Source organism: Tursiops truncatus, chromosome 20 (genome assembly GCF_011762595.2).
Source record: "Tursiops truncatus isolate mTurTru1 chromosome 20, mTurTru1.mat.Y, whole genome shotgun sequence".
In the NCBI taxonomy this organism is placed as follows: Eukaryota; Metazoa; Chordata; class Mammalia; order Artiodactyla; family Delphinidae; genus Tursiops; species Tursiops truncatus.
In genome coordinates, this window is record NC_047053.1 from 54,364,250 (window position 1) to 54,378,214 (window position 13,965).

Below are 13,965 nucleotides of genomic sequence, written 5' to 3' on the forward strand. Positions count from 1 at the left end.
GGGCGCTGCCATAAGGCAGGGCCGAAAAGTGACAGGAGGGCCTCTGGGATTTCACAGCGAGACAGGGCCGTGTCCGAAGAAGCTGTGCTCTCTCCTTCAGCTAATCTGAGAATGCTTCGCCAAATTGCGTTCTTGGTTTCTACCCTGGGAGGCAGTAGGGAGTTTGTTTGTTACCTGTGACAAAAGCTGTAACCTTCAGGATGTTGTTGAACGAACAGGCTTAGTCTATGTTTAGGTCCCACCTCAGGCCCTGTGGCTCGCTTCTTCTTTCTGTCTTACTGGTGAAGAGCTGAAGAGGCCAAAGGGAAGGAAAAGGGTTGAAACAGGAACACGGTAGATACTCTTCACAATTTAATCCTGCCTGAAAGCTCCCCAGACCTCCCTGATGTGTGCCCTGGAGCGCCCTGTGGACTTCGGGTCCTTGATTCCACTGTCTCCGTGGGCTGTGCCGTGCCCCACACAGGCATTCACTCCTATCAGCCACTTTTGGAATTTTATTATATCCTTATTAAATCTTTGCAGCCTTTACTGCAGAATCCAAGTTTTGAGAGCAGAATTTTTTTTTCTTTTTTTTCCATGCAAGAGGGAGGAAAAAAAGTATCTTATGCAGTAAAAGTGAAGAAATCTGAGGAGCCCTGTTTAAGTGTTTTCCTCTTTTCCTCTGGAGCCCCCATCTCTTCTTCCATGGGCAGCAGAAATACCATGATAATGGGACCCAAAATACTTAAAAACATTTTAAGGTTACCACCGAAAGGAGAAAATGGTACATTTACACTCGTCTTTCTCCACTTAATGGCATTCCCAGAGATGCCTTGTCCCCCTTGGGCCATAAATTGAGACATCACTCAACAGTTGTCCTGGCGAATTTCCCCCAAAAAGGCCACTTATGAAGTGACTAATCACATTGGAGGCTAATTTACTGAACACTTACAGCCATTGGGGTGTGGTGGGAAGGGATTAGGAGACTGTGAATCTAGGATATGATCCATTATGTCCCCAGACTGAGGACCCAGCTCTGGCTCATCCCTGCATCCTCTCCAAGGAGATGGGGCCACTTTTCCTCTCCTATCAAACTGCAGAAATCACTGCGTGGTCAGGCAAAGCCAACATATTAGGAGCCTTAGGCTAAGACATGCAAAAGCCCTGGTATTTCTGGTCTGGAACGGACATTAACTTCTCCCTGGGCAGCTGTAGTAAGAGTGCTGGGGTACACTCGAGGTTGGAGAGGAAATGAAGATTATAAGTGTAATGTAATATTCATTTCCCCAAATTTGGATAACCCGGTGACTAAATCAGGGGAATCTTAATTCTGAACCCTACACAGAGGCTCTTCATATTTCAGAGCTCACTGTCTGATCCACCTCTTTCCCCTACAAACTTTCTGCTCCTGGAAAGGAGCTTGGCTATAGGGAGTGCCTTTACCATTCATGTTCTGCGGGAAGTTTATTGCATAAAGTAATGGGCTTGACCCTCTTTGGAGGAGGGGAGCCGACAACATGCTTTTTGGAGACGTGTGGACCTTACCCCCACCTCTGAGGTACCAAGTAGGAGCAGAGGGCTGGCATCCTGCCCTGTGCTCGCTACCCACCTTCATGTGCCAATATGGTCTCACCCCACTGCTGGTTTTGGTCAAACGGCAGCTCTACAGTAATCCAAATAGGAGCTGAGAACGCGTGGTGTGCTTATTCAATGATTATGTATATAGCACCTTTTCACCTCTTGCAAAGTCTAGGATAGGGGGCTATCCATTAACAACTGCAGACTTAAAGGGATGTAAAATGAAAGGAACACAGTTAAAGAGAGCATCACCTAGTGTCATGCCTTTCACCTGAGATGTGCTGACAGTACTGATGGAGATTCCGGTTACCAGGGCATTAGTAAACCAGTGCGTATCGCAAGATGAGTCAGCAAATCTGTGACACCATCTCTTTGGTAATGGACTGCTCTTTAATTTTTTGCCCCCGGATATTCAGTTTGAGTTGAGGGAGAGTGCAGGATGTTCTGTCCGTGAACTCCAGCCACAGAGAAGGGCGAAGAGAAGTGGGGTGTGGGGAAGAGGGAACAGCTAACGTGCCCGAGCGTCTACGAGTGTAAAGTCACGTACTGGAGTGTTGTGCTGCCAACAAGAATTAAAACACGCAGGTGCCTTTATGCAGAAGTGACCACATTATGCAAGGCGGCAGAACAAAACTCCTGTACTGGCAGTGAAAGGCTCTTTGACTGTGACGTTCCTGCAAAATGATCCCAAGCGAAGAAAATTCTGAAGCGTTTCTGAAGAATTCAGTTGATTTTGTGAGCCTCACAGCCTCTGCTTACCTCCCTTGATTAAAATTCTCAACCTAGTTTTCTAAAGGCGTTTCCAGAGGCTGAGAAAGCTCACCACCAAGTTTTCCTTCTTATACAGAATTAAAAGGTTTATAAGAATGATAAAAATTGAAGTTAATATTGTATCCCTGAACATGGGAACCAGTAGAATTAGACAAATACATTCATGAATTAATAATGGTATTTATGGTGGGCAGTGAGAAGAGAACTTGTTTGTTTGTTTGGTTTTTGTTTTTTTTTTTTAACATCTTTACTGGAGTATAATTGCTTTACAGTGGTGTGTTAGTTTCTGCTGTATAACAAAGTGCATCAGCTATATGTATACATATATCCCCATATCCCCTCCCTCTTGGCGTCTCCCTCCCACCCTCCCTATCCCGCCCCTCTAGGTGGTCACACAGCACTGAGCTGATCTCCCTGTGTTAAGTGGCTGCTTCCCACTAGCTATCTGTTTTACATTTTGTGGTATATATATGTCCATGCCACTCTCTCACTTTGTCCCAACTTACCCTTCCCCCTCCCCATGTCTTCCAGTCCATTCTGTATGTCTGCATCTTTATTCCTGTCCTGTCCCTAAGTTGTGAGAAGGGAATGCTTTACTCTGTCTTGAAAAATTATTTTATTCAGCAAAAACACTTGTGAGAGAAAGATGTGATAATGAGTAAATTCCTGGGAAGCTTAGAGTCTAGGAAAGACGTACAGATGTCTACAAAGGACACTAAGGCGTGACAGAAGAGTTTATCTACTGTGAGAGCACAGAAAAGGGAACGCTTAGAGTATGGTTTATTGACATTCTATTTTTTTTTTTTTTTTTTTTTGCGGTACGCGGGCCTCTCACTGTTGTGGCCTCTCCCGTTGCGGAGCACAGGCTCCGGACGCGCAGGCTCAGCGGCCATGGCTCACAGGCCCAGCCGCTCTGCGGCATGTGGGATCTTCCCGGACCGGGGCACGAACCCGCGTCCCCTGCATCGACAGGCGGACTCTCAACCACTGCGCCACCAGGGAAGCCCTGACATTCTATTTTAATTTAAATTGTAAGTGTGACACAACACTGATTCATCAAATGTCAACAAATAAAATACTCATTGATTGATTATACTGAAGCCACTTCTAATAGTCATGCGATCCATCACTAGGCTGTCCAGAGCATGGGCTCCATTGGGTTTCAGTCTGGTCTCTGCCACTTCTTTACTGTGTGACCAGGGACAACTTATTTTACCTCTTTTTGCCTCAGTTTTCCCATCTTTACAATGGGAATGATAACAGTGCCTATCCCACAGGGTTCTGAGTTTTAGGAAAGTCTTTGTAGGAAAGTGCTTGGGACAAACAGGTATTCAATGGATTAGTTATTATTGCAATATTATCATCTCAACATAATGTATAATGAATGCTTTTCTGCTTTGGCTATACAAGAGAACAGCAACAACCGAAACCAATAAAACTTTGTTGAGATTCTAAAGGTTGATTCTGAATATTATCAAATCTGAATAGTGTCCAGGGAATATATACTGATGAATCTTTTGTATAATGATAATGAATACACACAAAGTCATGTATGAGCCCCAAGAAACCACAGAAATGTGATGGTGGGATTTGCTCTTGTCTAAAGGATGGACCAGTAGCTAAATTATATTTAAAAAAAAAGACTCTTTCTCTCCCTTTCCCTCTTCCTTCCCACACCCGTCTTCTTTCTTTGCTCTACATCTTAGTCCTCATTTTTTTTTTCCATCCTTACCCTTTAAGTGAGTGATTTGAGGACATGCTCTAAAGGAACTGTAGGTATCTAACAGACATGCAAGAAATTGCCATGTAGAGTGAGAGAAACTAAGCACAGTGTGTTCTTCTACGGTGGCCACGACAGGAGGAGCAGAGGGAAGAGGCAGTTATGGCAGGATTTGCCTTGGAGGTGATGTTTGGGCCAAATCTGAAAAGATGAGGAAGAACTGAGCTTTCAGTGAAGATGGCGCAGGAGAGAAAGGTCGATTAAATAATCATACCTTTCAAATATGTTGGTGGCGATTCAAACATCATGTCTTTGATGATACCGTGACTTTATCATGTAACGCTCGACAAGAAAAAAATATTTTAATCCTTCTAGGTAACTAGGATTGAAGTGATTACACAATGTCATTCTCAAATTTTAATTCAAAGAGAAATAATGTGACGTAATATTTCTTGAGAATTTCAAGGGAAGCTGGAATGCAACGTATTCCTCTGTTTTATCTACCATCAATTTCTTAACTTCATCTTTGTATTTTATCTGCATAAAGGCTTTTACTTTTTAAAGGGTAATGGTCCCAATTGGAGATTTATAAGCTGGAAAGAGTTAGTTCCTCTCCAAAACAGACATGAGGAGTTGAAGTATTGAGGGCGGATCGAGTTTAAGTGCTTTTAGTGTTTATTTGAGTAAAACAGGTCCACTTTTCGTGCGTTTACCTAATGGCATTTCAGAGAAAGAGAAGAAAGTTTATAGCAGAGAGAAATCTTACTTATTGAGGGATTTGTGTGACAGGCGGTCACTGAATCAGACAAAATAAATTAACAAAAATTTAATTAGCTTGTATCATTCTTGTCAAAACTGACAACTAAAACATGGAGAAAAGATCATGTTTTCTCCAGAGAATGTTTTCTTTCTTTTTTTCTCTTCTGAAAAGGAACTTTGACTTATACAACTATTTATAGATTCTGCATGGACTGCTGTTTTCTCCATTTCAGGAAGATTCAAGAGTTAAGTCACAAGTGATGGGGGACTTTCTCCCCACTCCCCACCCAGGGTCCATAGAGCCTCTTGTCTAATTGTACGCATTCCAGCTGCAGGGTTTGCTGTCAGGGCCCATCTCTTTTTCATGGTGTTTCTGAATAAGAACAGAAGACCCACCACTTAGTCAAGCTGTATCTACCAACTCAGCAGTGAGCTCACCAGAGAGTATTGCCAAGATGATTCTAAAGCAAGTCATTACAACCTCTCAGTCACTTGACTTGGGTGTTGTCCATCCTTGGGACCACTCAGGGAAATTGCTCCCTCCCCTGTCCCCTCCCCTACCCCACTGCTGCTACAGAATCAGCAGACCTTGGAGCTGCCTACAAGAAATGGCTGATAAATGCTGAAATCACATATATCATTTAGATACAGAGGTGACATACTTAGGAAGAACATCATTATTCAGATTCCCCCATCCTCTACAAGAAAAAAAGTACAGTTTTTACTTACTCCATCATCAATGTAATCAACTTATATAATCAAATTACTCCATAATCAATGATTCTCTGTTGGGGGTGCATTTGTCTCCCTCCCCCCGGGGACACTTGACAATATCTAGGGACATTTTGGGTTGTCACAGATGTGCCAGGGAAGCTGCTGACATCTACTGGGTAGAGGCCATGGATGCTGTCAAATATTCTGCAGTGTACAGGACAGCCTTCCACAACAAAGAATGATCCAGTCCAAGTGTCCATAGTGATGAGATTTTTGAAACCCTGGTATAAGTGAAAGTATTACATGGTATTCAAGGCGTAAAACTTAGAGAAAAGTTGAGGTTTCAGATGATTTATTTATTATTGTATCCTTGCTTATGCTGTTTATTATACTAAATCCATCATGAATATAAACCTTATTGTATGTATGTTCTTATTGTATACACAGCTTGGGACCAACATACCTGTTAGTTAGCTTTGCCTCCCGAGATACCATTAACCCCTCAGGGAAATCCCAAACATTCAATTTGCTTGTGTCCCTCATGAGTCTAACAGAGAGTCGGATTGTCTGTAATCAGCACCTCTGGTTGGAAACAAAACTGATTTCCAATCAGAGGTGAAGCAGTCATGGTTTGTGAAATGTCAAGGGGATTTTGGAAACTGTGCCTTTTGGCAAATACCACTGCCTGGAAAGGCATCTCATTTATATATAAAGTGTGGGGTAGGCTTCAGGGGGGTTAGGCTGTGAAATAGGAGGGGGATGGCGCTCGTACAGAAAGTCCTAGAAACACAGAAAGTGTCATTTTTTTAAATAAATTATCAATTTTATGAGTAGGAATAATAATTTTCAGCCTAAGAGTACAACTAGAATATGTATTTTCCCTAACAAAGCAACATTTGTTCTCTCCCACTTTCTCTTTTCTCACTTTTTTTTTTCCCCTCCCCTTTGTGGAGAAATGTTGAGTGAACATTTACTTAGCAATTAGGACTTCACGGCAAAACTTTCAAAGCTGTCCTAGGCAGAGAGTCAGAACCTACATTTGGTGGTGAGGTTTTAAGTGCCCACAATGAACAGGAGTCTGTATAGTTTTCCTGTCCCTCACTGGGTGGCTTTAACACCATTTCTAGAAACAAAAGGATGACTGTGGGGGATTAGTTGTAGAACCTGTCTGGGAGAATTTTGCTCTCAGATTTTATTAGAATTTCTATCAGCATTTCCATTATTTAGAGACACCATCACTTGGGTGGTGATAATATGGAAAACAGTAGCAAATGCCAAATAAACTCCAAACCCTGGGTATATTTCTAGACAGTGATCACTGCTTCAGGGATTTTTTTTTTTTCCACGCCACTTTAATCTTTGTTTTCACTCTGAACAAGAGAATAAACTAGGATGGTCTTCGTACTTTTGTTTATATTTTTGTCGGTGGCTGGACTCTCTTGCTGACCTGCATGTGCTTTATGTACTTTGTGGATTAGCCACAGAAGATGTTGCATCCTGGTTTGTTTTTGTTTATTTTAAAAATATGTCTGGCTTCATCACTTAAAAATTACGTGTTCTAGAAGTGCAAATTAATGCTGAGGCAGGCGGAGGTAGCCAGGCCCCAGACAAAACTTTGAAGTGAGAAAAGTTTCATTTCATATTTTTTTCTATGATTGCCACTTGACTCTAGAGCTCTTTGAGGCTGGCATGATCTTGAGCGACAAAGAATTATTGCCCAGACTTCTCAATTAATAGGTGAGGAGACTGAGGTCTAAACCTGTCTAAGGACACCGGAAATCAGCAGTAGGACTGTGATTAAATGACAAGTTCCCTGACTTCTCTTGGAGCCATTACAGCTATTCATGGTGATGACCATTTCTTAGGTAGGCATTTGAATATATGCGTTTATTACACAGGAGGTCCTGTTAGTCTAAGAAATTATGACTTGGGCAAATGAGTTCTGGCCCTTTTTCCCCTGCAAAATTCACACTCCTTAATTGATCAGCTCTTGGCTGCTGTCATACTGAAAACCAACAGCCTGCAGGAATCTGCTTGCTATTACCTATGCCTGGAAACGTCTCATTAATTCACCTAATGTTAGCTCTATTTGTGTTCTGTGCCAGGCACTACCTATAAAGCAGTGAACAAAACAAACAGGGATCCATTTTCAAGGAGACGATGGAGGGGATCTGTTAGAAAAACCAGTCCGTGCTTATGGTTCACCGAGGAGTGGACATACTTTAATGGCTCAAATTTGATTGTAAGAAATAGGTATTTTCTAATTGGTTTCAGATTTTCTGCTATCAAAAATATGTTTTATTTTATTAAATTATTTATATCTATATTTTATTTAAAGTGAACAAAATCATTTCAGCTTCAGACTTCCGGAAGAATCTGCAGGTAGCTCACGATGAGTAGACCGCATTGTATCACATAAACTAGCTTTTTTATCATGAGTTTGAGGTGGAAAATAAAGAAGGAGGGGGGAGAAAAGGGAGGGGGGGTATGAGTACAATCCACCCACATCCTACACAGTGTGGAAACCACACACCACCCTGTGAAACTCAGTGGAATGTTAATCTCTCTGATAAAGTCTTTATGAATTCTACAATGAACCAAGGTCTCTTTAATAACAAAAGTATCTCAAAATGCCCTCAATACCATGTATCTGAATTTGTTCCCAGCTGCTTATTGTACTTGATGTAACATAGTTGCCATGAGTCCCTGTCCTCTCAAGGCTATTTCTGCAGGAGCAGAAAGTGCACACATTTCAGGAGTAAGCCACCTCGAGATGTTGATTTTAACTAAAATATCTTTAAATTCACAAAAAGAATAGTCTGTTTACCGAGATACTTACCATTTTTGCTGCACTTCTTTCCCGATGTTCCAAGTTTCCCCTCTGGGTCTTCTGGCCACTCTTTGGTAGCTCCTACTCTCAGGGAGTGCAAATACCTGATAAAATTTGTTTCTGTGGGATATTTGAAGATGTATCTTTATAAGAACCAGGATCCAGGCAAATCAGGTTTATTTCATTTGATAGAAATGCAATATTCTGGTTATCTCTCTAATCACTTTTTTATCATGTTCACTCAGATCTTGTTTATTTGCTTGTTTGTTTATTTTCGGCTTAAAGGGAAGAATCTTTCTATTGCCAGTGCCTAAACCCCTTACTGCCATTTGATAAGTATTTGCAAAATGAAGGAATATATGAATAATATATAAAATGACCTTAAATTTTGGTGACAATAGGTAATTTAGCCACAGTTTATATAGCTTAGTGTCCCAGTCACTTCTTATTTATGGTAGTAGTGTCTGTAGTGACTGGGAAAGTGGGAAAGAATCTTTATCGTACCATTTTCCCCTAAGATGGCTCAGTTGTTGGATAATAAAGAACAAGTTTGAAGACCTAGTAAATAAGTCAGAGGAAAATGTATTAATGTTTTTGACTATTCGGCAGATTTTAGATCGCATTTTCCTTCTTTTTATCAATAAGAATGATACAAAACATGTGTATAATATTTATTTAACATTTTCTACCATGTAACCAGTTGAAAATTTAGAAAATAATTAAATATCAAGTTAAATATTTGAATAGTTTTATATAATTGAAGTTAATTCAAATATGGCTCTCAGAGTTCTGAATATAATAAAATAACATTCCGCAGGGGAGAGCACATTTTCAAGTTAATTGTAGACCTGGTTATATTAACTTTTCAACTGTATAATCTTCTCCATTAAGATTAAAACAAAACATTTGTTTTAATTTTCATAGGAGAAGGTTACTAGAATGGTATGAACATTTCAAATTTTTATGAATCACATTTCTTTATTTTCCTTTGATTTAAATGATTGCTGGTAACTTTGAATTTCATGATGAGATGGTCAGCTTTAGGTAGTCTCCAGTTACTCAGTTGCAGACTAATCTAGGTGTTGCTATGAAGATATTTTCTAGATGTGATAAAGTCTACAAGTAGCTGACTTTATGTAAAAGAGATTACCCTAGGTAGTCTGGGTGGGCCTAATTCTGTCAGTTGTACAGCTGTGAGAGCAGAACTGAGATTTCCAGAAGAATAAGAAATTCTGCCTGTGGATTTATAGCTTCGGTTTGTACCTGAGAGTTCCAGCCTATCCTTCCTGATGAGCTGCCCTGCGAATTTCAGACTTGCCTGGCCAGCCTCCATAGACATGTCAGCTAATTCCTAGCAATAAGTCACTTAATATCTACCTCTTAGTAGTTCTGTTTTTCTAGTGGAATTCTGACTGATACACATGAAAATTATAAAGATGCTCTATTGTACCTTCTGGTTAATTTTTAATAGTTAATGAATATTTTCTTTTAACTCTAAATTTATCACTCCTAGTAGTCAAAGATACACAATACTTAATTTCTCAAAAGGTACCTAGGTTAGAAGGAGCCCTAGAGCTAATTCTGTAGCAACACGAATAATTCCCAAAGGCTTGGGCTTTTATCTGTTACAGCAAGCGTGTATTAGTTGTCTATTTCTGTATAGCTTATTACCCCAAACTTAGTCACTTAGTGTGATATGGATTTGCTATCTCACAGTTACTGTGGGTCAGGAATACAGACCTGGCCAGCTGGGTTCTGTGCTTCAGGGTTGGTCATGGGCTGCAATCAAAGCGTTGGCTGGGGCTGTGCTCTCATCTCAGAGGTAAACTGGGGACAGATCCACTTCCAAGCTCACAGGTTGTTGGCAGGATTCAGTTCCTCATTGGTTGTTGGTTGGAGGGACTCAGCTCCTTCCTGGCTTTTTGGATAGAGTCCGAGCTCAGTTCTATGCCATGCGGTCCTCGCAGCTTGCTTCATCAGAGCCAGAGAGGGAGAGAGATACGCACTGACACTGCAGGCTTTTGTAACATAATCACAGAGGTAACATCCCATCCCTTCTTCCATATTCTGCTCATTAGAAGCAACTCACTAGGCCCAGCCCCCACCAAAGGGAAGAGGAGTGTCAAGGGTGTGAAAGACAGAGGGTGAGGTGATGAGCAGCCATCGTAGAAGACTGTCCACCGCATCAAGGTTTCTAAAAATGAGGCACATTTGAATAACATCTATTAGCAGAAGCCCCGAGGTGTGTAGTGACGGCAAAGAGAAGCCAGTCTTTGCGAAGAGGACGGTATCGCGGTCCAGGCCATGAACTTTCAGTTTCCCCCGGTGCTTATAGCTTTAGCTGTGATAATAGAAGCAGAGATCTCAAAATGTGTGTTTCACTGGCCATTTCTCAGCCCTCTCCACATTCCTCTGTCGTTCCTAAAGGCACGACAATAAGAAAATAACCCAATGTCTGTGGTTGAAGCCAGAGCCAACAACTATATGGAAAGGGCTGTACCCACACCAGGCGAGCACTCAGCAGTGTGAAGGCGGAGATTCAAGGAGGAGGATCAAGGATTTGGGAATCTGGGTAAATGCACAGGAACTCTAACTAATTAATAAAGCCTAGTGTGTGTTGGCGAAAGGAAAAGTGTTAGGGGGAGGGGGAGGAGACAGACCAGATGGGGTCTGGAAATGTTTGCTCCAGGCCCATGGATGTTGCCAAAGCACTATTTTGAAAGGTGCCAACATCAGAGAATTCCTCAGGGGAAATTCTTGTGCTGGGAAGAAGGCTGTCTTATTTGTGAAAAACACCTTCATATTTCAGGTCACAGCACAGCAGTTCTGATGAAACTGGTTTGCAGAATGTAATCCTTGTCAACCCACTTTCTTCTTGGCATTATAGAGTCTCAGAGTTATAAGGCAATCTAAGTATCATGTAGTTCAACCTCTACCCCAGTGCAAGATTCTTTTCTACCACGTTGACTGAAGATCATCTGTATCTTCTTGAGGCATCTAGCAATAGGGAATTCACTGAGTCCTGAGGCAGTCCTTTCAATATTAGACCTATCGCGTTGATGTAATATTTAGTTCATGTCGAGTTGAAATCTGCCCTCCTGTCTGATCGATTACTTGGTTCTAACTTGGCTCTCAAAGGGAGCACAAAACCAGACTATTCTCTATTCAGTATCATGGACTACCATGTACTAAAAATACTTCTATGAATTTTTCAGTCTTCCTCTACAACCTGTATGTTTTCCATGATACATCGTGTTTTTCTTTGTACATCACACCTTCCCACAGCTCTCCCCTCTCTCTGTAGGATGTTTCTTTTAATAAGTTCTAATTTGGCATGTTTCACCTTAAAATACAAGCATCTGATTTGGAGACGTCACTCCTGGATATAAAAATCAGCAGAAAACTCTTCTTACATGGTGTAAACAATAGTGATGTTAGGGTTTGGGGCAGAGTAAATATTATATCATTAGTTCATTTAAATTTCTGAACAAAGAAAATTCTCTCTGAACCTTCCTTCCTTTCCTCCTTTCTTTCTTCCTTTCCTTCTTTCCTTCTTCCTTTCCTTCTCTCTTTCTTTCTCTCACTCTCCTTTTCCTTCTTTCTTTCTTTGTTTCTTTCTACTAGACTATGAAGTAAGAAAATGAGACAAGAGAGTGAACTTACATCTATTATTTTCTACTCTGTGTTGGGCTCTGTTGTGGTGCTTCATATGCATTACTTTATACTTCCTCAAACTCTGGAAAATACTTATGATTTCCATCCTACAGATGAGAAAACTGAGGCTCAGAGAATTTAAGTGGGTTGTTCACATTTACATAGGTGCTAAACAGTAGACCTTGGATTGACACCAGCTGGATTTAAATTGTATGCTTCTCCTCCAATAAACAAAGCCAGATAACACTCATAATTAAGTCTCAAGGAGTTTCAGAGATGACCCATTCAAAGCCTTGTCATATTACAGATAAAGAGATTTACATTCTCTCTCAAGATCTAATTTGTTTAAATTGTCCTAACTTAATGGCAGGGCAAGGGCTGGAAACCAGGTTCCCTCCACAGTGCTCTTTCCATCATGTTGTCACTATGTAATTGATTAAAAGAAAAACTACGTTGGATTTATCTCCATGTGATTTCCTCTCTTAGGTTTTGATTTATCATTCTAAGATTGGTGAGCTTGTATTAAATCTTTGGGTCAGTTGTGGTGTTAAGTGCCCTGTCCAGATAGGTGTCATCAGCAATTTAGATAATTCTGCTGCTATGGCAAATACACATGCACGTACACAGTACACTTATTTATTTATTTAGTCAAAATCTGTTGAAAAGCCAGAAGTAGAAGAGCCTTGTAACAGTTTATTAGAGAATCCGTTATAGAGTGGTAAAAAGTTCTTAATCAGTGCTCTTAAGACATAACTTCCGGGACTTCCCTGGTGGCGCAATGGTTAAGAATCTGCCTGCCAATGCAGGGGACGCAGGTTCGAGCCCTGGTCCGGGAAGATCCCACATGCCGCGGAGCAGCTAAGCCTGTGTGCCACAACTACTGAGCCCGTGCTCTAGAGCCAGCGAACCACAACTACTGAGCCCATGTGCCTAGAGCCCGTGGTCTGCAACAGGAGAAGCCACCGCAATGAGAAGCCTGAGCACTGCAATGAAGAGCAGCCCCTGCTCGCCACAACTGGAGAAAGCCCGCGCACAACAACGAAGACCCAACGTAGCCAAAAATAAATAAATAAATAAAATAAATAAATTTTTTTTTTAAAGGTTTTTTTTTTAAAAAGTTTTTTTAAAAAACTTTTCAACCAGGTTTGACTACACTCAACATTAACCAGCTCCTGCTGCCTTATCTATGACTGTATCTAAACAACAATGGCTAAGACTGTGTCAGAGTCAGTACAAATTATGTAACCATTGTTTCTTTTTTTTTTATTTTGTTTTATGTCATACTACCTTATTTATAGCATTCACTGGTATGTTTGTAGAATACAGATTTTTTAAAATGCTCTGGTTTCGTCTACATGGTTATTTCCTTGTTATATATATATATATTTTTTGCATCTTTATTGGAGTATAATTGCTTTACAATGGTGTGTTAGTTTCTGCCTTATAACAAAGTGAATCAGTTATACATATACATATGTTCCCATATCTCTTCCCTCTTGCGTCTCCCTCCCTCCCACCCTCCCTATCCCACCCCTCTAGGTGGTCACAGAGCACCGAGCTGATCTCCCTGTGCTATGAGGCTGCTTCCCACTAGCTATTTTACGTTTGGTAGTGTATATATGTCCATGCCACTCTCTCACTTTGTCACAGCTTACCCTTCCCCCTCCCCATATCCTCAGGTCCATTCTCTAGTAGGTCTATGTCTTTATTCTCTTACCGCTAGGTTCTTCATGACATTTCTTTTTCTTAAATTCCATATATATGTGTTAGCATATGGTATTTGTCTTTCTCTTTCTGACTTACTTCACTCTGTATGACAGACTCTAGGTCCATCCACCTCATTACAAATAGCTCAATTTCGTTTCTTTTTATGGCTGAGTGATACTCCATTGTATATATGTGCCACATCTTCTTTATCCATTCATCCAATGATGGACACTTAGGTTGTTTCCATCTCCGG